The sequence below is a fragment of the Dermochelys coriacea genome, chromosome 10 (genome assembly GCF_009764565.3).
Source record: "Dermochelys coriacea isolate rDerCor1 chromosome 10, rDerCor1.pri.v4, whole genome shotgun sequence".
NCBI classification, from domain to species: Eukaryota; Metazoa; Chordata; order Testudines; family Dermochelyidae; genus Dermochelys; species Dermochelys coriacea.
Window position 1 is genome coordinate 41,652,610 of NC_050077.1, and position 27,668 is coordinate 41,680,277.

Sequence of the window (27,668 nt, forward strand, 5' to 3'; positions counted from 1 at the left end):
GGAGTGGGTGCCCATGCTGGGCCACTAAGGGGAGATATCAGTGCAGCTGCCCTGACCTGGGACAGTGGCTCCCAATTATTTCTAGCAATCTCACTCCAGAAAGGAGTTATTCATTCTTTCCATTTAGCTGGAATAAATGGTGGCTACATGCCCATCAGCTTCAACTGTCTTTGTGACTGATCCATAGAGCAAAGACACACTCAATGGCGGCCATTAACACCTTCTAGTATAGTAGCACCTAGAGGCCCCCCCATCCAAGATGAGGGTCCCATTGTGCTAGGTGCTGTACATGCAATGGCAACCACCTTGGCCAACACACCGAGAGCTAAAACACCCAAATCCCCGTTCGCAAGGTGCGGATGCTTAACACTCACTGACCAGTAGGTTACAGCCACATACAGCGAGAAACAGTCGCCGCCCCAAAGAGCTTACAGTCTAAACAGATTTCAGAGTAGCAGCCGTGTTAGTCTTTATTCGCAAAAAGAAAAGGAGTACTTGTGGCACCTTAGAGACTAACAAATTTATTAGAGCATAAGCTTTCGTGCATAAGCTTAGAGCATAAGCTACAGCTCACTTCATCAGATGCATCTGATGAAGTGAGCTGTAGCTTATGCTCTAAGCTTATGCACGAAAGCTTATGCTCTAATAAATTTGTTAGTCTCTAAGGTGCCACAAGTACTCCTTTTCTTTTAGTCTAAACAGACAAGACAAAAAGGCTAGGAGAGGAAACCAAGGCACAGACGGGGGAAAGGGACTTGCCGCTTTACAAATGCAATTCCCCAGCAATGCCTCAAAACATGACAAGCTCACCACAGTGCCACAGCAGGACTCTTCCCTGGAGAGCACAGCACTGAAGGGTTGCACAGAAGAGATTCCAAACCTTTTTCTGTTGGAACTTCAGCTCCTGCCCACCACTCTTCAAAGACCCACCCACAGCAATGCCTCGGATCAGCCCCAAGCAGTGCAGGTACCCTAAATCCGTCACTGTCATTCTGGGGATCAGACTGCAGACCACCACATTTTTTATTTTTTAAATCTCATATGGGCTTGCAGAAATGGAAAAGAAAAGCCATACTGCTATGCAGCAACCCACTAACATTTCACCCATAGGTCTCAAAGCACATTAGGAGGTGTCATTATCCCCATTTTACCAGTGGGGAAACCGAGGCACAGAAAAATGGAAGTTCTTGTCCACCAATTGACAGATCTAGAAACAGAACCAATCTCTTCTGACTCACTGACCACATTTCCTCCCAAGCAATAGCTGTCCAGTCCTCTGTCAATCACCTGTTACCCTTACATAGCAATTTTGGTTGTTGGGAAAAGAGCAGAGATGAAACAAACCCACTTCGCCTTCCCAGGCTCCTCTATTCTCTTTGAATCACATGGTTTCTGTCCCAGAAACAAATGGCTGGGCTGATTTTAACCACTGACTTCTCTCTTGATGAGTACAGCTTTTTCTAAATCTGGAGAGAAAGAAGCCAACCTCCCTTCCCCACCCCACCCCACCTCCAAAGCCCCAGGGAGGCAGGGAGTGAGTCATGGTGGGAGGGAACAGCGGAGCACAGACACATCACACTCAGCTGTTCTACTGACCACGGCTCTCCTTCAGCTAGAGTGAGTCATAACTGGGGACTTTTATACTCCAAATCATTTCTTTTAAACAGAGGATTTTCACCAGCAGAGACAAGGGCTGTGTGTGTGGAAAGTGGGGTAAGCCTGCAAGTCTAGCTAGCAGGATTCCCAAATATGCTAGTGGCTAGAGCACTGGATTAGGACTGGGAAGACCAGAGTTCTAGTCCACTGAGTGGCCTTGGGCAAGTCACTTCCATGCTCTGTGCCTCAGTTTCCCCCTCTATCTCTTTGAGGCAGAGCAGAATGAGGGATCTGGGGAACCAGCCCCTCCATAGAGCATACCTCCCATCAGGGCAGTTAACAAGGAGTTAATGCTGAAGCAGCTTTAGATCCCACTGGGTCTATCTAAATCTGCTACTACCCCAGGGGGACATGCTCAGTGCAATACAGCTCCTCTATGCTGCCAGGAGAGAGAGAGAAGCCATCCATGTGGATTGAGCCTCCATCCTTTGAATTGAGGTTTCTTCCTGGCAGACCTCCAAGAATAACGCTTACCTATCTTTCGTAACGGTTGTTCTTTGAGATGTGTTGTTCATGTCCATTCCATTCTACGTGTGTGTGCAGCCAAAGATTTTTGCCTCAGCAGTAACAGTAGGGCTAGCTGTGGTGACCTCTCACGTGCCGCACTCACACTGCAGTATATCACGCGCCGCTGGCCCACGCCCTCTCAGTTCCTTCTTGCCAACAGCTCCAACAGAGGGACAGGAGGGCAGGTAATGGAATGGATATGAGCAACACATCTCGAAGAACAACAGTTTTTCTTCTTTGAGTGCTTGCTCATGTTGATTCCATTCCAGGTGATTTGCAAGCAGTATCAATAGAGGTGGGCTCGGAGTTCACCGTTGTGCAGCTTGTAGCACAGCTCTGCCAAAACCAGCATCGTCTCGTGCTGGCTGGGTCAGTTCCAGGTAGGTAAGCGGCCATCAGTGGATGGCGTTCTGCACACAAAGGTTCCAGAGGCTGAACACCTCTTGACAGGGCCGAGGACCTGGAACTGTCCTACCTGTTGATGTAATAAAGCACGGCCGTGTTGTCCATGAGGACCTGCACCACCTTGCCTTTCAGGTGGGGCAAAAATGACTGACAGTCAAGGCATACCACCTTGAGCCCCCTGACTTTGATATGAAGAGCTAAGTCGTGCTGCATCCAGTGACCTTGGGTGCTGAGCTTGCCCAGGTGGGCTCCCCAGCCCAGAACTGACACGTCCGAGACCAGGGTGAGCAACAGTGATGAGGACGCATAGGGAACTCCTGCAGCACTGACTTAGGGTCTAGCCACTAGTTCAAGGACGAGAGGATACAGTCCGGCACTGTGACCGCTCGGTCCAGGGTGTGCCTGCTGGGAACATAAACCATTACCAGCCACATTTTCAGGGGTCGCAGATGAAGCCAGGAGTGCCTGACCATGTACATGCACACTGCCATGTGGCCCATCAGCTGCACGCATATGTGTACCATGGTGATCGGATGTCTCTTTATGTGGGCAATGAGATCCACCATCGTCTGAAAGCGTACTTCCAGAAGGAAGGCCCTGGCACGCATGGAATCAAGAACCACTCTGATAAACTCTATGCACTGTATCGGCGTTAAAGTGCACTTTCTGTGTTTATTAACAGGCACAGATCACTGCAGGTGGAGCGCACCAAATCGAGGCTTCTCTGCACCTGTCCTGGAGACCTGCCCCTGATGAGCCAGTTGTCAAGGTACGGAAAGATCTGGACCCCCGCCGATATCTGAGGTAAGCCGCGCCACGCATTTTGTGAACAACCTGGGGGCAGAGGACCGGCCAAAGGGTAGCGTCATGAATGGGAAGTGGCGTCCTGCCACTATGAAGCATAGGAAACGTCTGTGTCCTGGGAATATGGAGACATGGAAGTAAGCATCCTTTAAGTCAAGAGTGGCGTACCAATCCCCCAGATCCAGGGAGGAGATAATGGAGGCCTGGGAGACCATGCGGAACTTCAACTTCTTGAGAGACTTGTTGAGGCCATGCAGGTCCAGGATGGGTCTGGGGCCCCCTTGGCCTTTGGCATTAGGAATTATCAGGAGTAGAATCCTCTGCCTTCCATCTCCACAGCCCCCAACTGCAGGAGTTTGTCGACCTCCTGGACCAGAAGGTGCTCATGAGAGGGGTCCCTGAAAAGGGATGGGGAAGCAGGGGGTGGAAGGAGGGGTATCCACAAACTGCAGGGTGTAGCCCCAAGCTATTATGTCCAGGACCCAGCAGTCCAAGGTAACCCACGACCAGGCCAAGTGGTAGGGAGAAAGGCGGTTGAGGAAAGGATGGGCCGGGTCTGGCCAGATGACTGGGGCGTCACTCTTGAGCGCACCCTCAAAACGATCGCTTTTGGCCCCCGTGTGCTTAGCAGGTCCAGGCTGGGCTGGCGAGCGAGAGGAGGAAGGGCAGCGATGGCTAACTCCAGCGTCCCTTCTTCTTGTAGATCCCAGCCAGGCTTGGCAAGGCATCGACAGCGGCGGAGGCCAGAATGGCTTTCTGGCAGACTGCGGAGTATTCATGCCCAATGAGCGAAGGGTAGCCTTAGTATTCTTCTACCCGTGTAGCCCAGCATCTGTCTGATCGAAGAAGAGCCCAGCTCTGTCAAAGGGGAGGTCCTGAATCGAAGCCTACATCTCCTGGGAGAGGCCCACTGTCTGGAGCCAGGAGCTGGGTTGCATAACCACCACCGACGTGACCACCCTCGCTGCCGAGTCTGCTGCATCCCATGCCATTTGCAGGGAGCATCAGGCTGCCACAGTCCCTTCCTCTACCAGGGTACCAAACTCCTGAGCCTGACCCTGAGGAAGGGAGTCCTGGAACTTCTGGAGGCTGTCCCAAAGCTTAAAATTATATCGGCACAGCAGGGCCTGATGGTTCATCACCAGGAATTGTAAGCTGGCTGTTGAATAATTTTTTCTGCTAAGTTTCAGAGTAGCAGCCGTGTTAGTCTGTATTCGCAAAAAGGTGCCACAAGTACTCCTTTTCTTTTTTCTGCCAAGTAGATCAAGTTTTTTGGTTTTTTTGTTCTTGGAAGTAGAGGCGGTGGGGACCTCCTTGTCCTTCTTGCTGGCTGCCGACACCACCAGCAAGCCGGGGGAGGGTGGGTATATAGGTACTCGAAACCTTTAGCTGGCACAAAGTACTTTTTCTCGGCCTATTTCGAGGTGGGGAAGATGGGGTCTGCCACAGAGCTTTAGCAATCTTGAGGACCCCTCAAAGGGTGTCTTCCTGCTCTTCCAACCCCAAGTTCTCAGCCACCTGCCTGAGAAGGGCTTGATGTTCCTTAAAGTCATCCGGGGCGCTGGCCCTGGAAGAATCATAGAATATCAGGGTTGGAAGGAACCTCAGGAGGTTATCTAGTCCAACCCCCTGCTCAAAGCAGGACCAAGCCCCAACTAAATCATACCAGCCAGGGTTTTGTCAAGCCTGATCTTGAAAACCTCTAAGTAAGGAGGTTCCACCACCTCCCTGGGTAATCCATTCCAGTGCTTCACTACCCTCCTAGTGAAAAAGCTTTTCCAAACATCCAACCTAAACCTCTCCCACTGCAACTTGAGACCCTTACTCCTTGTTCTGTCATCTGTTACCACTGAGAACAGTCTAGATCCATCCTCTTGGGAACCCCCTTTCAAGTAGTTGAAAGCAGCTATCAAATCCCCCCGCATAATTCTCTTCTGCAGACTAAACAATCCCAGTTCCCTCAGCCTCTCCTCATAAGTCATGTGCTCCAGCTCCCGAATCATTTTTGTTGCCCTCTGCTGGACTATTTCCACATTCTTCTTGTAGTGTGGGGCCCAAAACTGGACACAGTACTACAGATGAGGCCTCACCAATGCCGAATAGAGGGGAATGATCACGTCCCTCGATCTGCTGGCAATGCCCATATTTATACAGCCCAAAATGCTGTTAGCCTTCTTGACAACAAGGGCACACTGTTGACTCATATCCAGCTTCTCGTCCACTAGGTCCTTCCCTAGGTCCTTTTCGGCAGAACTGCTGCCTAGCCATTTGGTCCCTAGTTTGTAGCAGTGCATGGGTTTCTTCCATCCTAAGTGCAGGACTCTGCACTTGTCCTTGTTGAACCTCATCAGATTTCTTTTGGCCCAATCCTATAATTTGTTTAGGTCCCTCTGTATCCTATCCCTACCCTGCAGCATATCTACCACTCCTCCCAGTTTAGTGTCATCTGCAAACTTGCTGAGGATGCAGTCCACACCATCCTCTAGATCATTATTGAAGATATTGAACAAAACTGGCCCCAGGACCGACCCTTGGGGCACTCCACTTGATACCAGCTGCCAACTAGACATGGAGCCTTTGATCACTACCCGTTGGAAGGTCTCGTGACCATCTCATTGGGGAAAAGAGGCAGCTCTGGCCACCGGTAGAGGCACTGAGGGCTTGGCAACCGCGGAGAGGGAGGTTGGGGGTGGGTACCGGATCCTCCATCCCGACCTCGGAGCGAGCTTCCGATACCAGGCCCGGTGCCGGTGGCGCCATCAACCTCTGCTCCGATGCGGCTACTGAAACACATTGAGAAGGGGGCATCATCATCACTGAAACCCCCAAGCTCCCCAATACAGCCACTGTGTTAGCCACTGGCCCTGCTGCTACTACATTGCCAGCAGTCACCAGTGCCCAATCCTGTCGCAGATGGGTGATAGTCTGAACTAGGTCTTCACGCCAGAGGAACCGCTCTCCAGTGACCAGAGAGGAGCCGTCAACACCTGGGTCCACTTGCTGGTCATGGCTAACGGTGAGCACTGACCAGACATAAGCGACCGGTGGCTATACCGGGAAGAACAGCTTCAGGAGGAATGGTGCTGCAGAGACCAGTAACACAAGGGGGAGCAGTCCCATGGTGCCGGCGACCAAGACCAACGTCTAAACGCGGACCGGCGAGAGAGCAAACGGCGTCAGTCATAATATGGGGAGTGTTGAACCCGCACTGGGGAATAACATCTCAGCAGCCGGGGGGAGAGTTTGGGCGACCAACAACGCAGTTGCAACCTGCCATGGCATTGTTTGTTCTGCGACTGATGGTATTCCCCCACCCCTGGAGGGGTCTTAACGGCTGGCTTGCCCTCTCAGGGAGCCTTACCCCAGAACTGTGGCACCAGAGACGTCATAGGAGCAGGTGGAGACCTGTGTTCTCTCTGCACTTGGGCTTGGAATGACGACGGTGCAGGCAGGATAGTGGGTCCCATACCTCTCATCAGAGTCAGTGATGGACCTTTAAGAGGGCTAAGAGCCCCAGCTGTGAAGGCACACTCACACTGCTCTGGAGAAGGCTGGCAGGTAGGCCTGGATCCTTTACCAGATGACCCCTGGGCCTTCTTGCTTGGCATCAGCGAGCACTTCTTTGACTTCTTTTTGAGCACCGGCGACAGCGAATGGTGCCGAGAGGAGCCGGGCACTAGCGGCGCACTGCGCACAGAGCCGAAGTACTCGATGCAGCCTGTGTAGAAGGCTCGGAATCTGGGTGCAGGGCAAACTCCATCAGGAGGGCGCTGAGGCGAATGTCCCTCTCCTTCTGGGTGCGAGGCCGAAACTTCTTACAGATCCGGCAACTCTCCTTGATGTCTGATTCCCCCAAGCTCTTAAGGCAGCTGTTGTGGGGGTCACTCAGAGGCATAAGCCTGCCACAGACCAAGCAGGACTTAAAGCCGGGAGCTCAGGGCATGCCCTGCTTGGGTCAAAGTCCAGGCTGGGACCTTAACTATCAGCTAACTAGCACTTAACAACTGCTTAACACTATTAACAATGTACAGGAGACCAGAAGGCACGAAGTCCAATGGAAGAAACCACTAGCTCTTGACAAGCAAGAGAGGCACTCTGACTGAACAGCACAGGCAGTAAGAAGGAACTGAGAAGGCATGGACCGGCAGGGCCTGATATACCACAGCGTGAGCATGGCACATTGGAGGGCGCCACAGACAGCCCGACGGGTACCATTCAGGCAAATATCTCCAATGGCTGCGCACGTGGACGCACGCACACCTAGAATGGAATCGACATGAGCAAGCACTCAAAGAAGAATCATGGGTTTGGGAGGAAACAGCCCCTCTGACGTTCATACTCCTCCCTACAATCAGCCTTGTCGCTTTTCCTGGCCCCTCACCTTCATCCCCTGGAAGGGAACAATCTACCCTCAGTGGGAGCTGAGTGCACTCTCTGGAGTCTAAAACCAGGCCCTCGGGCTCTCAAATTGGGCACCAAGAATGGCCACTCATGACAATTTTGGCATAAAGCTACAAGCTCATGGAGAGAGGAATACAGCGAGTACTTACAAGGAAAAAACAAAAAATAAGATACAAACAACTTCTAAGTATAACCCTGTCGAGTCAAGGGGATTGAGGACTTAGTGCTGGACTATGAAACCTTTTACCTCTCTGTGTCAGCTGTTCAAATCTAGCTCAGTATGATAATAAATCCAAAGATGCTGAGCTCTGGGAGGGAATGAGTTGGTCAGGCTCTCCTCCTAAGAGGCAGGAGTGTGAATCCCTGGAAGGCAGCCTGACAGGGACCTAAAAACTGAATACACATAGAGACCAAATCCCCTTTTTGCCCCCTAAATATGGTCCCTCAAGGTACATAGGAAATGTCATGCTGGATAAGACATCTAGTCCAGTGGCAAGCAACAGCTGCTTCAGAGGAAAAAGCACTGCACAAGGCAGTTATGGGATAACCAGTCCCTAGGGAAAGTTCCTAGCCCTCACACATAGAGACTTTATGTCCCAAAGCAGGCGGGTTTAGATCCCGTACAAAACTCTTCTGTATTTTGTTATATTTATTATTTTAACTCTGGAGAATAGTTTTCAGAGTAGCAGCCGTGTTAGTCTGTATTCGCAAAAAGAAAAGGAGTACTAGTGGCATCTTAGAGACTAACAAATTTATTTGAGCATAAGCTTTCGTGAGCTACAGCTCACTTCATCTGATGCATTCAGTGGAAAATACAGTGGGGAGATTTATATATATCCACATAAAGGTCTCGTCCCTTTTCGAATTCTGCTGAATTCTTGACCTCACCAATATCCTGTGGCAACAAGCTCCATAGGCTAATTCTGTGTTGTGTAAAAGATTATCTCAGATGATGTTTTCAGTGTAGTCAGGAATGACCAAGGGGCAGGGTGTGGGAAGGTCGCACTGTTGTCATACCTGCTTCATACGAGTCGGGGACAGAGAGAGGACTTCAGTCTCCTGGACTCTCCAGCTGGTGTTTCACCAGCACTAAATAAAATTGCAGGCCTTTTCCAACAAGTATCCCCCCCACACACACTGGCTCAGCAACAGACACTACATCGGCTTCTCCAGCACCATTCTGCATATCTTGGTGTGGGCTTTATCTATCCAGTGCCTGAACAATATTTTCCTAAGCACTATCCAAGCCATACAGAGCCACCTGTTTTCTAGCTATGGAAAGAGCAGTCACTGGAGAAATGCAAAGCTCAGGCACTGATCATATCCTGCAACTTGACCAACACCAATACTACAGTATTTCCCTCACCTGCTAAAAAGGCTTTGATTACCCAGATCCATAGTTTATCCCACCTATTGGGGTGGCGATGGGTAACGTCTCACCCACCCATAAGGTTTTTCAGGGCTGTACCTCTCTATCCCTCCTACTTGAAGTATAGCTGAGGCCACTAGAGCAGATAGCGCTGCACCCTGCAGTGGTATCAGTACACAGGTGAATCCAGCTCTAAGACTTATTTTCACACACCCCCAGATGGTGCAGTACATTTGCTCTCCCTATGTCCAGCTGACAGCAAACTGGTTGAGACACCCCCCAGTGAGGTGGAGGTGATGCTGGCTGATTTGTGGAAGCACATGGGAGAAATGCAGGGATGGTGCTTGCTCCCTTTACTGAAGGAGTACCAGAAGCCCTTCTAGACCCCCAGTTTCTCCCAGAGTCCCAGATGGTGCCAGTAGCCAGCAGTAACTCCCCCCAGCCCATCTGTTTTTGGAGTGACAGTTCTCCGATTGGATCCCTCTGCTGAGGCTGACATGATTGCTGGGGGATCTCCAGGTTGGGCTAGATGGGTTTCTCCCAGTAACCACTCTATTCCAGTATCACACTTTCTCAGCTGCGTTACCACAGAGAATAAAAATTTTATTAAAGTTTATGTTTAAAATCAAATTTACACAAGTTAAGAAGGAAGGTACTGTACATCTGGGGTCAGGCTTAAATTATGGAAGGTGACAAGTGTCGGTTACAAGGTTCACAAGATATATACATAGTACATAACCAGCATAGCCCCAGATTGGGGTGCAGGAGTTTTTTAAAAAGTCAGTGGATAAGTGATCTCGGGTACATTGGTATTAACATCAACCTTGGCTTCTGAATGCCATTTATGGTCTTGCCTAAGATCAAGAAGTCGATGCGTCAATAACACAGCAACAGTCACCATGGTATCTAGGCTTCAAGTGACCTGTAAAACCTGCCTTGATTTGGGTCAAAGCTACCCATGTAAGTGTCTCTCCCCTTATGCACCATTGCAATCAGCTCTTGCACTCATCGTCCCTAGATTTGAACAGCTGAGGTAGGACATTCTTACTGAGGGGCTACCACCTCTGGATTTTGCTTTCCTCATTGGTCCAGCAGCCCAGGCACATTGGCCTTTATGGCACTACATAAAGCTTTTGCTCAAGGTGGCAATGGTGGAGCCTCTCTGCTTACAGTGGCTGTTAATGGCAAGTCTCTTTAGATTTAATTTGATGTTGGTAAGATAATTTAGTGGGGCTTAGCAATCTATGTGTACATGTCCAGAAGCAAAAAAACAAACAAACATGCAACTAACCAGTCCTTAATTTCATACCCATCCAGCACACTGACACTCACAAAGCAGTCCTAAGGATCTGGGGGTCTACCTTTGTGCATAATCCCCATGAGAGAAAGGGACCTTTTTTCTTTCATAGATAGCAAAGGGAGAGGAAGCATGGGAGGCACTGTGTTTAGTGGTTAGATGGAGACCAGGACTCCTGGGGTCTGTTCCCAGCTCGGGGAGGGAGCTTGATCCGCACAGGGGACTAGAAATCAGGATTTCTGGTTTCAGACATCCTTCTGCCACTTGCTGTGTGATTTCAGGCAAGTCACTTCACCTCTCTGTGTCTCAGGGTCCCATCTGTAAGAGACAGATAATGCTCGCTGCACACAGGGAACGTCAGGCTTCAATAATTAACATCTAAGTCACATTGACCCACTCTGATGATATGGCAGTGGTTGTCAACCAGGGGTCCAGGGACCCCAAGGGGGCTATGAGCAGGTTTCAGGGGGTCCACCATGCATGGCTGGCATGAGACTCATTAGGGCCCAGAGCAGAAAGCTGAAGCCCAGCCATGCAGGTGTGCAGACTGGGCTCTGAGCTCCATCACCCAGAACTGAAGCCACAGCCTGAGCAACTTAGCTTCATGGTGCCCCCTGTGGTATGGGGCCCTGAGCAATTGCCCTGCTTGCCACCCCTAACACTGACCCTGGCTTGTATATGCAGAAAAAAAAAAAAGGTGTTGTGGCACAGGTGGGCCGTGGAGCTTTTATAGCGTGTTGAGGGGCCTCAGAAAGAAAAAGGTTGAGAATCCCTGCTATAGGGGAACACAGTTTTAAGTTCTAACCCTCCAGACACTGAAGGCCAAACACTGTTCACTCTGCATGACAAATGAAGGTCATGTGTGTGTGTAAATCAGTGCTCTGGGATATAATCTCCAGTTTACATATCCTGGACATGTAAGTGTTTCCAGTCCTCAGTTTAGGGAAATACATGATTTATACACCAGTATAAATCACAGCCAGCACAGCCATATAAATTAGTGCCAAGCTCCCATGAACAATTATGGTCACATTCTACACTTAATTAGCACTGGATCTCACAGCCCATGATATTTTGGGATAGCCTTTTCAGGGAGGGCATTGCTGATGCCAGAAGCAGGCCACACCTTGGTCCCACAAAGCCCAGGGCTGCAGTCCTGCGAGGCATACTGCAGTCCAGTGATCTTAAACCGGTATTGGGTTGCCTGGAGGAAGATTTTGTTATTTGTTTCACAGAGTGGCTGACTCGGGGACTTTGTACTGTTTGACTGTATTTTTAAGAATTCCTATAGCCTGCAGGAGGCTCCAGGGAATCTCAGGGTGAGGGGGCCGCCTTTGTTGGATTGAAAATTAAGGGAAAACCACATTAAAAAAAGGGGGAGGGGGAATCCCTCATTTTAAAGGGACATTTTAGAGACACACAATTCTCTTAGCATATCATGTATTTTTTTCCTCAAGTGTACATGTCTATTTCCCCCAAGTATACAATGCAATTATCATAAGCTTCAATTTATTGTTTGAAATGTAATGTATCAGAACTGAAATATACCATTGGAATACATCTTAAAATAAGGGCTGGGTGGTCATCCTGTCTCAGGGACAGATTCTGGCACACCCACACTGAGCTGGAGCTAACTTCCTGATCAAGTCCCATTGAAGCGAATGGACCTTATTTGTGCCATAAAAGATATTACTGTGGTAGGGTTGGCAACTTTCTAATCACACAAAACGGAACACGCCTGTCCCGCCCCCTGCCCCACCCCTTCTCTAAGACCCTGCCCATGCCCTGGGCCTTCTCCAAGGTCCTGCCCCCGCTCACTCCATTCCCCTCCCTTTCACCAGGCTGGGGCAGGGGGTTGGGGTGTAGGATGGGGTATGGGCTCTAGGCTGGGGATGCAGGCTCTGGAGTGGGCTGGGGATGAGAGGTTTGGGGTGCAGGAGGGTGCTCCGAGCTGGGGCGAGGCCAGGGATGAGGGGTTTGGGATGCAGGACAGGGCTCTGGACTGGGGCTGAGGGGTTTGGAGTGCGGGTAGGGGTGTGAGCTCTGGAGTGGGGCCAGGGATGAGGGGTTTGGGGTGTAGGACGGGGTGCAGCGTCCTGGCGGCACTTAACACGACTCCGAGGAAGCAGCCACCAGATCCCTGCAGCCTCTAGGCGCATGGGCAGCCAGAAGGCTCTGTGCGGTGTGCGCTGCCTTTGCGTATGCAGACACTGCCCCCCACAGCTCCCATTGGTCGCATTTCCCAGCCAATGGGAGCTGCAGAAATGGCACTTGGGGCGGGGACAGCGCACGAAGCCTCCCAATCCTTGGCTGCCCCAGCACCTAGAGGCTACAAGGACCTTGTGATCAATTCCCAGAACCGCGCAGAGCTAGGACAGGCAGGGAGCGTGCCTTAGCCCCAGGCCCCCACTGCACAGCTGACCAGACTTTTAACGGTCCGGTCAGCACTGCCAACCAGAGCAGCCAGGGTCCCCTTTCGACCAGGCATTCCAGTCGAAAACCGGATGCCTGGCAAGCCGTATATCAGAATCTGGCCCTGAACAAGTATATAAACAGATGAAGTCACTTCACCAAACATGTAAACAATTTAAAATCTTGGTTAACACACTTTCACAGAGCATGTGCTGTTTAGTAAACTAAATACAAACCACACAGAGCATAAATCACTAGTTACCATGCACTATTTACTAGTAAACTCCATTTTTAGAGAGATACAGAATTTCTACCTCCATTTCAGAAGAGTACTTTACTCCCTAGAAAGCATCATGTGATATGAAAAGAACCTATCCCCTTTGCATAGATCCTCTAAGCACCCAAAGGAATCAAACCTAACATCTTCAGCACAAGAACCATTTGAGCGAAAAGAATAACTGTGAACCACACTTAAGTAGCAGGGCATTATAGTTGCTACTAGAGAGAGTTACGCTCACACATGCTAAGCCAGTGCACAGCACTCCTGGTTAGACAAGCTTGTCCCAAGTGTATGAGGTCTGCAGATGCAGATATCCATGATTGTAAAGCAGATAGCCACAGATTTGCAGAGCTCCAGTTACATACTCTTGCTCTCTCAACCTGCTCTTCCTAGGGAAGTGTGGCTTGTCCAACTACCAGCACAGGAAAAGCAAATTAATAATGGTTTCCTTTACCGATTTGTATTGTACAGGGTTAGAGTGCTGGAGCAAAGGAATCCGTGTGGCACCTCGACACTGAAGTCCTCCAGTTAGCTTCAGAGCAGAGCAAGATTCTCCCAGCACAAACATGAAAAGACAAAAGCTAGGCTGAAAGGGGAATTCGGCCTCTCCGCTGAGATGATGAACAAGGGGGGCACTTAGTGTCAGCTGCGGTGGTTTGTGAGGAGGACACTTGCTCATTAGGAAGTGCACTGAAATCACCAGCTCAGGCATAATCCAATTTTTAGTTCAGGTTCGGGTATTAAAACCCATTATTTGCACAGGACAACTCCAAATGTTCAAAAACCATGAATCAGGGCCCCAACAATCCTAAAACTGGTTTCAAAATCAGGGGATTAAAAAAACTGGAGTTCTTTGCCCTCTGGATTTTGACCTTTAAGATGCACTCGAAGCATTTTCAACCTTCTCTGCAAACATGAGGGCTAGAAACTCATTTAAAAATAGGAAGATGGGATTCCCTCATAATCCCTGTCTCCAGAAGCTGGAGCTGTAAGTAAAACATCCAATATTGCAAGGACTGGCAACACTGCATCTGTATCCTGCATATTGAACTGAAAGTTCTGCCCTGGCCAACTCCTAAGTGGAAATGATCCAACAAGAAAACAACCTAACCAATCTGCCCTTATCCATGTGTTTAAAATTATGCACCAAGGTTTCAAAAATGTCTGAAGGAAGATTTTCCTATGCCTTTACCTGATCTCCTTTAAAATATTTATCTCAGAGGAGAGGTGAGGATTTGTGCTAGCCCCAATAGTTCCTCTCTAGCAATCCAAAACTCACTACACTGGGACAGATTCTTTCATCCATTCCTGGTTCCAACCCTTACCCTCGATAAAGTGAGCTGTAGCTCACGAAAGCTTATGCTCAAATAAATTTGTTAGTCTCTAAGGTGCCACAAGTACTCCTTTTCTTTTTGTGAATACAGACTAACATGGCTGCTACTCTGAAACCAGCAAGGAATAGTCTGTTTCCAAACTGCAATAGGCCAGGCTGGCCTTTTAAGGGATCAGTCTCTGTCTGATTTTAGCCTAGAATGGGGCCAGCACAGCAGGGAATGCTGGGAGAGGTGGGGTTATAGAAAGGGTGTCAAACTTGTTCTTTGGGGAGGGAGGCAAATTATCCTTTCACCAGAGTCCAGGGGCCAGGAATAACAAGTTCACTAGCAATAGGCTACTTGTCCCAATGCAGAATGTACCTCTTGAAATGCAGTATTTATTTAGCTAAAGGCAGACATTTTATAAGAGAAACACATTTATGAAGCCACCCCTCTTCTGCCCATTAACTCCACACCGTGCATCCCTGGGGACCCTCACACTGCTTTGGGAATTGTCCTTTCCCAACACGTTGGAAATCTCGCCATCTAAGGTACGTAAACAGCTCCATGACCACAGGATCCGAGTGCCTAATGCGCATAACCTTACAACATCCCCTGAGGTAGGGCAGTGCTATTGTCCCCATTGTACAGACGGGAATCGGAGAGATTAAGTGACTAGCCCAGGGTCACACAGGATGTCTGTTGTAGAGCAGGGAATTAGATTCAAGTCTCCCAAGTTCTAGGTTAGTGCCCTAAGCACTGGGTAATCCTTCGTCACTGGCATTTCTCCCCTTCCCCACTTAGGCATTCCTCCACATTGGGGAACTGTCCACTTCTCTCCCTCTCTTCCCCTGCGTCCCACGCAACACATCCCATTTGGGGATCTTTGGGGGTGAGGGAGAGAACAGTTCAAGGCTCCCGTCAGCTTGGGGCCTGCAGGCTGGGGGAGAGCAGGAGTCCAGACCTATGGGCTCAGCAGAGAGGCGGGGTGGAGAGTGTGGAAACTATTCTCTACTGGGCTGTGGCTGCACCACAGTCTGCACCAGCAGCAGCTGCTCAGATACACACGGCTCAGCAGGAGGGGACAAGGGGCAGGGCTCTGGCTCCTGAGCCCAGCAAGGTTCCTCATCCCCACCCACTCCAGCTCTGGCCCTTCTTCTCTCTAGCTGGTCTCTGAAGCTTGGCTGAAGGTAACACCCTGATCGACACCCATGATCTTGGAGCCCAGGGACAAGGCAAGGCCTGGTATGGGTTTCCTCACCAAAGGAACACCGGAAGGAACAGCAGCAGCAATGAGGTGCTCTCAAGTGCCCTGAACCAGGGGCAGTTCCCTGTGGAGAGGGAGCCCAGGATGGGGGGGGAGGGAAGGGGCTCAGAGGAGGATTGGTGGAGAATCCCAGACACTGGTTGTGTACGATGGCGCCCTGGGAAGCATGATCTCCAATGCCGCGCATAAAGAAACTTTCAGGTGCACATGACATGGACAGAAGCACTAGGGAGAGGGCTGCATGCACATGCACACACAGAGTGAGTACCAATGTGTGTACACTCTTAAGAACAAAAGAATGGCCCTACTGGGTCAGACCAAAGGTCCATCTAGCCCAGTATCCTGTCTTCCGACAGTGGCCAGTGCCAGTTGCCCCAGAGGGAATGGACAGAACAGGTAATCATCAAGTGATCCATCCCCTGTTGCTCATTCCCAGCTTCTGGCAAACAGAGCCTAGGGACACCATTCCTGCCCATCCTGGCTAATAGCCATTGATGGACCTAAATAAGGGGAGAGGGACCACTTTTTGTCCTGTGTTAATAAATGTGATGGGGCGCCTGCCTCACACTGGGCTCTCAGGGGTTAATAGTGCCCTAGGGAGGATGCATAGGAGGCAGCCAATCACAGAAGGGCTTATAGAAGCAGCCAGTCAGGGCCGGACAGGCCCATATAAGAAGAGCTGCAGTACAGTGCAGTTTCAGTCACCCCCTGGCGCTTGAGGAGGGAGGCGAACTGGCTGCCTGGCAGGCGGAGGGCAGAATGCACCCTAGACATAGCTGCAGGCAGAGACTCAAGGAACTAAAGGCAGCTCCTGGCAGGATGCAGGGATCTCTCAGGCTGAGGCAAGGGCAAAGAGGGTGGTGGGGCTGTGGGGAATTGGCCCAGGGAGATCTACAGAGGAGTCAGCGAGGACACAGAAAGTGGCAGCCATCTACAGGGTCCCTGGGCCGGAACCTGGAGTAGTGGGTGGGCCTGCGTCCCACTCGCCACTGGGGAAGTGGCTAGACTGGGATACTGTTCCCAGGAAGGGGGGAACAAGGAGTGCGGTACAGCTGAAGGGCTGTGCCACAAGCAGGATGCTGTGGTTCTGGGAGCGATGTGGGTCCCTGGAGCAGAAGTGACAGCGGGAAGATATCACCAGAGGGGGACGTACTAGCATACATAGCTAATCCCCAGGACAGCCAGCAGGAGGCGCTGCACTGGTGAGTCAAACCCTGTTACACGTGTTGGAGAATATGGGTGTTCGGTCGCCCCTGATGGAAGGGGACTCAGACTGTTTGACTGCTGCCCCTGATACAAGGGGAATTGGAAAGACTATTTGAGAGACAGTAAGTGTGGAGAGACAATGGAGCCACAATATGGAGAAGCATGTTTTGCTGAGGGCTTATATACCCTCCCAGACTAGACAACTGAGTCAGTGCCACTATGAAAAGGGGCTGACAAGCAGCCAAGGCAACTTCAGGCCCTGCTGCAGGTACTCAAGACCCAACAGAGAAAGTGGTAGGTACAGGAGTACTTGCAGCTCCGTGTAGCTCAGCTAGCTGAGCAGCAGCTCTATATACTTAAGATGCTGTGAGTCCATAGATGCCACAGGGAGTGAGAGGGGAAGCAAGGCACCAGGGCCGTGAGGCTAGTGGCTGGGCCAAGTGATGTTATGCCTGTGGACAACAAGGACATAGGAAGAGAGGTTAGAGGACAGAAGCCTCTCCTGGAGGCTGGGAAGAAGTGAGGGCCCAAAGAATCCGCCCTGTGCGGAGAACAGGGCAGGGATGGGCATATTGGGCCTTTGGCAACAGGGGCACCTGAGGAGGGAGTGCCCTCTTAGTTGCAGGGCCAAAGCTAACGCAGAGGAAAGGGCTGAGCAAGGGAAGAACAATGAGAGGAACATGGCCAAGGGAAGGCAAAGGACTTGCTTCCGGTGCCATGAAGAGGGCCATATCAAACAGCACTGCCCCCTTAGGAGAAGGTGGGATAGAAGAGGGCTGCCCAGGAATCCGGCTAGGCCAGGGACTGCCAAGAGGGATGTGGCAGTGATGACCATGGACCAGGCAGGGGGCCATCTCCCATACTTGGCAGGGGCTGGTAGGGAGATGATGGATATGATGGCTGGGATGGAGAGGACCCAGACAAACAAGGGAATCCACACTGTAGCAGGACAAGCTGTGGTAGGGGCTCAGACCCTGGGAAAAGGGATTCTGGGAAAGCCTGCAGAGTAAGGGCCAAGGTTATGGGAAAAACTGAAAGCCACCGAGCTGGCCTTGCGAATAGCGCAAGATAATGCAAAAGGACAGAGAGGGAAAACCGGGGACACCATGGAGCAGAATAGCCAGTTCCTCATGGTAGAGAAACTGAGGCAGGAGAAGGATGTCTTGCGGACACAACTGCAGGGGAAGCAGGGAAGGTAATCCCACTCCCCCCGAGGGCAGTCGGTCCTAAGGGGGAGGGTGTGTAGGAGGCAGCCAATCACAGAAGGGCTTACAAGAACAGCCAATCAGGGCCAGACAGGCCCATATAAGAAAAGCTGCAGTACAGAACAGTTTGTCACCCCATGAAGCTTGAGGAGGAAGGTGGACTGGCTACCTTGCAGGCGGAGGGCAGCAAGCACCCTGGACATAGCAATGCTGCAGGCAGAGACCCGGGGAGCTAAAGGTAGCTCCTGGTGGGCAGCAGGGAAATGCAGGCTGAGGCCCTGAAGCAAGGGCAAAGAGAGTGCTGGGGCCACGGGGAAGTGGCCCAGGGAGATCTACAGAGGAGTCGGTGGGGATGCAGCAAGTGGCAGCCACCTACAGGGTCCCCGTGCCAGGACCCGGAGTTCTGGGTGGGCCTGGGTCCCCGCTGCCCTGACTAGACACTGAGGACATGGCTGGACTGAAGGAAGAACAAGGGGATGTCGCATAAGGCTGATAGTTGCACATTGGTTGGCTGATAAAAAAAACATATTTTTACACCAAAAAAGAAAAGGAGCACTTGTGGCACCTTAGACTAACAAATTTATTTGAGCATAAGCTTTCGTGAGCTACCTGTAGCTCACGAAAGCTTATGCTCAAATAAATCTGTTAGTCTCTAAGGTGCCACAAGTACTCCTTTTCTTTTTGTGAATACAGACTAACACGGCTGCTACTCTGAAACCTATTTTTACACCAGGCATAGCTAGCCGTGGAACTCACTGCCACAAGGTATCACTGAGGCCAAGAGTTTAGGAGGATTCAAAAAAGGATTAGACATTTTTTTTTCCCCAGGGCAGATTGACAGAGGCCCTGGGGGTTTTTCGCCTTCCTCTGCAAGTAGGGCACAGGTCACATGCTGGAGGAGTCTCTGCACCTTGAAGTCTTTAAACCATGATTTGAGGACTTAAATAGCTCAGACATAAGTTAGGGGTTTGTTACAGGAGTTGGTGGGTGAGATTCCGTGGCCTGTGTTGTACAGGAGGTCAGACTAGATGATCATAATGGTTCCTTCTAACCTTAAAGTCTATGATTCTATGACTGTGATACTGGCCTCTGGAAGCGGGGGAGCATTGAGTGTGGCATGGCTGAAGGGCTGTGTCACGAAGAGGATGCCGCGATCCTGGGAGTGACACGAGTCCCTGGAGCAGAAGTGATGGTGGTGAGATCATCACTTGGTGAGACAAGAGAGTGCACCTGCATACAGAGCTAATCCCCAGGAAAGCCAGCAGGAGTGAGTCAAACCCTGTCATAATAAAGCACCTAGCACAATAGGACCCTACCTATGACTGCAGCTCCTAGGCATTACCACAATAAATAAGTATTCGTATTGGAGTTTGAAAATCTGGGCTGAGGTGTGCAGGGACCCAGCCCCAGCTCTGCACTCCTACTCTACCTCCAGCTACACAGACCGGGCTGCGATACCACCAGTCCTAGGTTCTGGCAACCCCTTCAGTTATTGGTGAGGTTCCACAGCTATTGGTGATCAAGAAGGAATGCACGGGAGGGCCCAGCTAGGCTGGACAATGGGCATTTATATTCCTCTAGCTCCTCCCATCTCCAGTCCAAAGGCTACCTTTCAGCAGGGCTGCAAAATCCACCTCTGCCGTGCAGGGCAGCAGCCAACTTGTACACACACATTGACAGGACAGACTGGACACCAGAGGAATTTAGATCAAGAATACCTGAGTGTAACTTCCTAGGAAAAGGGTTCTGAGATTGCTAGGGCCAAGCTGTAGCCAGCCTCTGCCCGGGGACCTAAAGTGAAAGCAAGGAGCCCAGGCACAGGGCCCAGCCATAGTGGGGCTAAAAATGCAGGCTCTGCCCCCTTCTTTCTGCCCTATGCCTGCCGGGAAGAGGGTGGGAGGAGAATAGGATCACAAGGCTCACCCCACTCTCTCTGAGGACAGTAGAGAATGTCCCCTGCGCCCATGCAGCATGCCTGAGGGCACTAAGGGTCAATCTAGCCCAGGTCAGGCAAGCAGAGCCTTGAGGTTTTATGGTCTTCCCTGAAAGTTCCCCACACAGGTGGCTCCCATTTACCTGCCTTGGAAGGCTTAAGCTGATCACGTGACCAGATAGCACTAACCTATCACACGTGACACTCAGACTCCTACACCACTCCTGCCAGGCCCTGGACATTGTTTTTCCTGCCCCCGACCTCTGGAAGAGACTCTTTTCTCTCTCCATTATTTCAGGTGCCACTGAGTAACTGGTGCTTAATAAGCTGATGAAGAGGCACTTATTCTACAGTGCAATCATCCCTTCTATACATCCTGGATCTGAAGGAAGCATCTGTTTCAAACTCTTTTTGGGGGGGAGGGGGGTGGAAATCAGTGTCATCTGGCTGCCTCTGGCCAAAAGCACAGGCAGGGATTGATCTCTGTGTGTCAAAACCTGGCGTGTAAATAATGCCCCCATTGATCTCGTTGGTGGAGTGTGGGAGGAGAGCAGAGGGGCCTGCCAGACTCAGCCTACGTGTGCTGAATAGACCTTGGAGTATGCCTTCTCTGGCCAATCAGCTCTGAAAACACTTAAGCAATTAAATAAACCCAAGCACTTTGTTATTGAAGGGTTTGCACACTACAGACCTGGCACCTCCCCTTAGTTAAGTGCCAGGACAATGCTGTGAGCTACCAGACTCCCAATCATAGAATATATGGGTTGGAAGAGACGTCAGGAGATCGTCTAGTCCAATCCCCTGCTCAAGGCAGGACCAACACAAACTAAATCATCCCAGCCAAGGCTTTGTCAAGCCGGGCCTTAAAAACCTCTAAGGATGGAGATTCTACCACCTCCCTAGGTAACCCATTCCAGTGCTTCATCACTCTCCTAGTGAAATAGTGTTTCCGAATATCCAACCTAGACCTTCCCCACTGCAACTTTAGACCATTGCTTCTTGTTCTGTCATCTGCCATCACTGAGAACAGCTTAGCTCCATCCTCTTTGGAACCCCCCTTCAGGTAATTGAAAGCTGCTATCAAATCCCCCCTCACTCTTCTCTTCTGCTACTAAATAACCCCAAAAAGAAAAGGAGTACTTATGGCACCTTAGAGACTAACAATTTGTCCACATCCCTTCTGTAGTGGGAGTGGGGAGGGGATCAAAACTGGATGCAATACTCCAGGTGTGACCTCACCAGTGCCGAATAGAGAGGAATAATCACTTCCCTCGATCTGCTGGCAATGCTCCTACTAATACAGCCCAATATGCCATTGGCCTTCTTGGCAACAGGGGCACGCTGCTGACTCATATCCAGCTTCTCATCCATTGTAATCCCCAGGTCCTTTTCTGCAGAACTGATGCTTAGCCAGTCAGTCCCCAGCCTGTAGCAGTGCATGGCAGTCTTCCATCCTAAGTGCAGGACTCTGCACTTGTCCTTGTTGAACCTTATCACATTTCTTTTGGCCCAATTCTCCAATTTATCAAGGTCACTCTGGACTGTATCCCTACCCTCCATCATATCTACCTCTCCCCCCAGCTTAGTGTCATCTGCGAATTTGCTGAGGGTGCAATTAATCCCATCATCCAGATCATTAATAAAGATGTTGAACAAAAACGGCCCCAGGACCGACCCCTGGGGCACTCCGCTTGATACCGGCTGCCAACTAGATATCGAGCCATTGATCACTACCCGTTAAGCCTGACAATCTAGCCAGCTTTCTATCCACCTTATAGTCCATTCATCCAATCCATACTTCTTTTAACTTGTTGGCAAGAATACTGTGGGAGACCGTATCAAAAGTTTTGTTAAAGTCAAGATATATCACATCCACTTCTTTCCCCATATCCATAGAGCCAGTTATCTCATCATAGAAGGCAATCAGGTTGGTCAGGCATGACTTGCCCTTGATGAATCCATGCTGACTGTTCCTGATCACCTTCCTTTCCTCCAAGTGCTTCAAAATGGTTTCCTTGAGGACCTGCTCCATGATTTTACCGGGGACTGAAGTAATGCTGACTGGTCTGTAGTTCCCCGGGTTCTCTTTTTTCCCTTTTTTAAATATGGGCACTATATCTGCCTTTTTCCAATCATCCGAGACCTTCCCCGATCACCCTGAATCTTCAAAGATAATGGCCAATGGCTCTGCAATCACTTCAGCCAGCTCCCTCAGCACCCTCAGATGCATTAGATCTGGACCCATGGACTTGCTTTTCTAAATAGTCCTTAATCTGTTCTTTCACCACGGAGGGCTGTTCACCTACTCCCCATGCTGTGCTGCCCAGTGCAGCAGTCTGGGAGCTGACCTTGTCTGTGAAGACCAAGGCAAAAAAAGCATTGAATACTTCAGCTTTTTCCACATCATCTGTCACTATGTTGCCTCCCCCATTCAGTAAGGGTCCCACACTTTCCTTTACCTTTTTCTTGTTGCTAACATACCTGTAGAAACCTTCTTGTTACCCTTCACGTACCTTGCTAGCTGCAACTCCAGTTGTGCTTTGGCCTTCCTGATTACACACCTGCATGCTCTAGCAATATTTTTATACTCCTTCCTAGTCATCTGTCCAAATTTCCACTTCTTTAAGCTTCCTTTTTATGTTTAAGTTCACTGAAGATTTCACTGTTAAGCCAAGCTAGTTGCCTGCCATATTTGCTATTCTTTCTGCACTTCGGGATGGTTTGTTCCCGTGCCCTCAATAAGGCTTCTTTAAAATAAAGCCAGCTCTCCTGGACTCCTTGTCCCCTCATATTAGCCTCCCAGGGGATCCTGTCCATCAGTTCCCTAAGTGAGTCTAAGTCTGCTTTTCTGAAGTCCAGGATCTATATTTTGCTACTCTTCTTTCTTCTTTTTTGTAAGCAGCAGGTCAAGAGGCGCATGGCCCCTAGTCAGTTCCTCTAACACTTGTACCAGGAAGTTGTACCAAGCACAGTCTGCACAAGTTTCCAGACAGCCATGCTGAGCGACTGGCTTCCTCTTGCATCCATCTTTGCTTCTCCCCCTCCCAGCTGGCTTCCTCCAAAGTCCAGCTTTGCTCTCTCTGCCCTCAGGCCCCAACCCCAGTCTTCCTGCCATGGCACAAGAAAACAGGATGCTGAAAGACTTCCTAATTTCTTCTTCCTGGAGCAAGGACAAATAGCCCGCAACAATTCCAGACTAATGACAGATGAGCCTTGGAGGTTCAGTGCCCAAACTTTATCCTTTTTAAGGAGCCTTAGAAAACTATTCTGGTGGGGCTAGAAATATTTCTCTGATGCCATCTCTACTTTTCCCATCACACCTCAGAACTGGAGGGCAAAGGGAGGGGGAGGTCATTTAAAGGGATACTGTCCACTTGAATCTAACTGTCAATTTATTAGAAACTGGATTTTTTTTAAAAAGTTCCCCCTTTTAATAGAATTGACTTGAAAACATCCCTATTTCTTTAAAGCTCTTAGAGGGGTTTGTATTGTCTTGGCTTATGTTCAGAAGGGTCTTTGGGGTGGAACGGAGACCAATACCAATGAACATGCTCAGGCCCACCTTTGCCCTTCCACTCTGCACACTCCTGCCAGCTGCCTCTTTAGTTTCTGTTTCAACTCCATTGCTGACCACCCTCTTGCAGGGCCTGGTACACAGGAAGGACTGTCCACCGCTTAGGGCACTAGCTAGAGACTCAGGAGAGCTGGGTTTAATTCTCTGCTATGTTGAAGAGAGGGGGACTTGGTCAAGTGACTTAGAAACCAACAGCCAGAGAGACTATGGGGATGATGGTACCTGTGAAGACGAGTGCATTAGAGGTTCTCACATACTGTGATGATGGGAGCCATATAAGTACTTGCACATTTGCTCACCCAAAAGATAGGTTTTAATGAGCAACCACTGAGAGAAATTCTAAGATCTGTAAAAAGAAAAGGAGTACTTGTGGCACCTTAGCGATCTGTGTCATGCAGGCCACACTAGATCAAAGTGATCCATCCTGGCCTTACAACTCTATTAAGATGTGAAGGGGTGAGTTTCCTGCAGACCATGGTCTGGGACAGAGCGTGTCATAAGTGAGCGCCTTGCCGAGGAGTACATACTAGGAATGTGTCCTCATGCTAAGCCACAAGACGAGAAGTGCATCTGATTGCAACGAAACAATGAAACTGGCAACACAGGAATTTGTTGTCAAATGCACAAAATGAAATGGAAAAGAAATAGAGTTGTTTCCCCCTCTTATCTCTTTCACCAATAGGAATCAAAGCGTCGTCTGTAAGTACAGCAGGTATTTTCAGAGGGAAATGTAACTTTCAAGTTGACAATATCCCTTTTAATTGAACTTTTTTGGAACATAGTGTTTGGTTTAATTCTGGGCAAAGGTTCTCATCAAGTTACGGCTGGAACATGTCCATTTTCCCAAATGCTGGAGCCAGCTGGCACACTTATGGGCACCCATTGCCCAGTGGGAACTGCATACAGGGGTTTGTTTCTGGCTAAGAACACACAGAGCTCCCTGCTGGAACTAGGTCTGGGGTCAAGAGCCCACCCTGTGCCTGCAATAATGCCACTCAACCCACGCTGTGTGCCTGCAGTTTTATAAGCACCACCTTCCCAGCTTGACACCAAAGCTCTGCAATCAGCATTTTCCAGCACTACTGCCACATGCACCATGCTACATTCCAGGAACAACAAGAGGGCGGGGGGAAGAGAGCATGTGCCCATAGTGGTGGATAGCATAGTATCCTAACCAGGAACCAGAGAATCGAGTCCCTCCCCAGCAGCAGAGTCTCCCAAACAGGTCTGGTTCCTGTCTAGATGAGGATTGTGAAACGTGGCCCTCCCTTTCCCCAGGACACCCTAGGCAGAGAATCTTATATTGGTGCCTTGGATCCTTCCCCATCCCTTCAGTCACTCAGGAAGCTCGCTCTGGCCAGCAACCCTCCTGCTCTAGGCACGTGACAGAGAAAGAGCAGCTAGCCAGCTTCTTCCCGCACTGAACGCCACCGTACCCCCTCCTGCCCCTGCGGGCCACGCCAAGCGGCTTCCAGTTCCGAAAGCCAGCGCGCTCCACGCCGGCCCTTTGCTCCCTCTTAAAACGTTCCTAATCCAGCAGGACGCTCCTAGGGATGTCTCGGTCCCGCAGCTAGGCAGAGCCCCTGGCGGTGCTAAGACTGAGCACACAGTGAACTTAATGAGTGGTTTTTATGAGACACACACTGCAGAGTGTCTCTCGTAGATAGGCATAGATAAATATGTGGCAAGAAGGATACACACTATAAAGGGGTGCGTGGCTCTAGGGTGGGGTTAGCTGAAGCACCCAGGGGAGTTAGGCGGTGTGTGTACCTAACTCCCCTGGTGCTTTGGCTAACCCCGCCCCGCCCGCAGGCATGGGGCAGCCCCCTCCTTGCAAACTCGCAGGGGAACTGCAAGCGACGGCGGCTGAACACCTCCCCGGCCGGGCCCAGTTTCTCTCCTTCCAGCAGCTGGGGGCTGCTCCCCGCCCGGCCTCTCATTCAAACAATGGCCCCGCGAGCACTCACCCAGCCAGGGCCGGCGGCGGCAGTAGTACGCAGCGGAACCGGCCGGTTTCTTCCCCCGCCTGCTGGGGGGGCAGCGGCCAGGGCCCCGAGCCGGCCGGACGCGGCAGGCCTTGCAGCGAACTCCACGGGAGAAGCGGGCAGAGGCGGAGGATAGCGCGGCACCAGCCGGGAGCAGCGGGGCGCGCCTGCCTGAGCCGGGAGTGATCTCATCCCGGCCCCCAGGCTGCGGGGGAGCTACCCGATTGGCTAGGCCGGCTGCCCCCGGGAGGGGCCCGGATCCGGGCAGGCCTGTGGAGCTGCCGGGAAGGGTTGGGAGCGAGAGCTGGGGCTGCAGGCGGGTCTCGGGTTCTTGGCGCTGGGAAAGGGGTAAGGAGCAGCCGCTGGACATGCCAACTTAACTTACCCTACTTCGGAGAGACGGTGCCTGTTACAGCAGACCCTTCATCCTCCGACCCCAACCTCCCCTCCATTGCCTTCCAAGGGGCGTCAGAGGGGACACCTGTGTAAGAGGGGGAATGGCCATAGAATCATAGAATATCAGGGTTGGAAGGGACCTCAGGAGATCACCTCGTTCAACCCCCTGCTCAAAGCAGGACCAACACCAACTAAATCATCCCGCTATTGTGGGGAATTTTCCTAGCTTATACACTACCCCAGTGAAGAGAGCTAGCAAAAGGATCTGAGTCCTCGCTCCCTTTACCCAGAGGCCTGCCTGACCTTGAAGGCTCCCTTTCCATGCTCTGGTGTGGCAGAGTCCTCGTAACCCCAACAAGGCTGGGTTCAGGACTCCTGGGGGCTTGACCCCCAACACTGTCATGATCACTTAGGGCAGGAGCTGGGGTATCCCCACTCTGAGGTATTCTCTCCACTCCGGAAGCTTCCCTGACCCACTGATCATTACAAACAGTTTAAAGCAAATACAATTTATTAAACAGCAACTAATTACAAAAAATAAGGGGGGAAATGGGAAAGGTCAAAGGAAAACCCATCACCCCGCTCTATGGGCACAGGGAACCACAAACAGCCATCGCTGAAATGTCAGGTCAGTTCACAGTTTGTTCCTCACATACCCCAGGCCCCCTGCCCAGGCCCTGGCTGTGCTGCAGGGATGCCGCAGGTCGGACACTTGCTCTGGAGGTGGTAGGGCCCTTCTTCCCAGTGTCAGCCTCCCCCACCTTCTCTATCGGGGTTACATTCCCCCCTCCAAGCCTGGCCTGCAAGGCATCTTTTTGCCTGCGGGTGTCTCCCTGCACTGGACCTGCTGCCCAGAGTCCCCCTTCGCTCTCCCCAGATGCTCACTGCACACAGCTCCAGACTACTCCAGCTCCAGCACTGCTGCTGCTCTCCCTCCAGCCCCCTGGGCTGCTTCTCTGGCTCTGGTTGCTGCAGCTCTCCTCCCAGCGCAGGTCTGCTCCCTGGGCTGCTTCTCTGGCTTTTGTTGCTGTGGCTCTGCTCCCTGAGCTGCTTCTCTGATTCTCTCTGGCTGGCAAAGTCCTGCTTCCCAGCTTAACTCAGGCCCAAGCTTCACCATCATGGCTGTCACCCCCACCATCTCCTGTGACCTTGGACCTTTGTTGTCCTGATTCTGAGATATGGCCTGAACAGACTGGGTCAAGAAAAAGGAACCCAGATAACATTGGCACCTCCACTGCTCTGGCTAAATCCCAAATACCATCTGGTACGTGAGACTTTGTCCCTCACGCCATATGTGTTCTTTTTCTTCCCACCTTATTTCTTCCCTCTCCCTTTCACTCCTGTCTAATAGGAGTCTTGCTCAGCTGGCCAAGACTGTGTATTTTGCAACTCTGCTGTAAGCCTGTGAGCAGAAAGGCAACTAAAAGCAATGCCCTGAACAGCCTGACGTTGGCACAAGTTTGCCAGGTCTCAGAGTGGCTGTTAAGGCCATGTGCTGGGCCTCTGTTTTTCCAGCAGTGAGGGTGCAAGTGAAAGTTGACATCAGAAACCGATTCTGCATTTTCTATCTTTGCTGTTCTTTTATCTCTTCTTTTGTGTGTGTTTGTCTTGTTTTGTCATCTAGGAAACAAGATCGAACTTTAACAACACTAGCAACA

At 50.8% G+C, this 27,668-nt stretch overlaps 1 protein-coding gene across 1 annotated transcript in view; it reads right to left on the reverse strand.

The window, feature by feature from the left end:
• Nucleotides 1-25,890, reverse strand: part of CD276 (CD276 molecule) — a 95,818-nt gene extending 69,928 nt beyond the window's left edge. Inside the window, exon 1 of the mRNA XM_038420712.2 lies at nucleotides 25,597-25,890. The gene's annotated coding sequence lies outside the window, so the exon portion shown is untranslated. The remainder of the gene's footprint in view (nucleotides 1-25,596) is intronic.
• Between the last annotated feature and the right edge of the window lie 1,778 nt (nucleotides 25,891-27,668).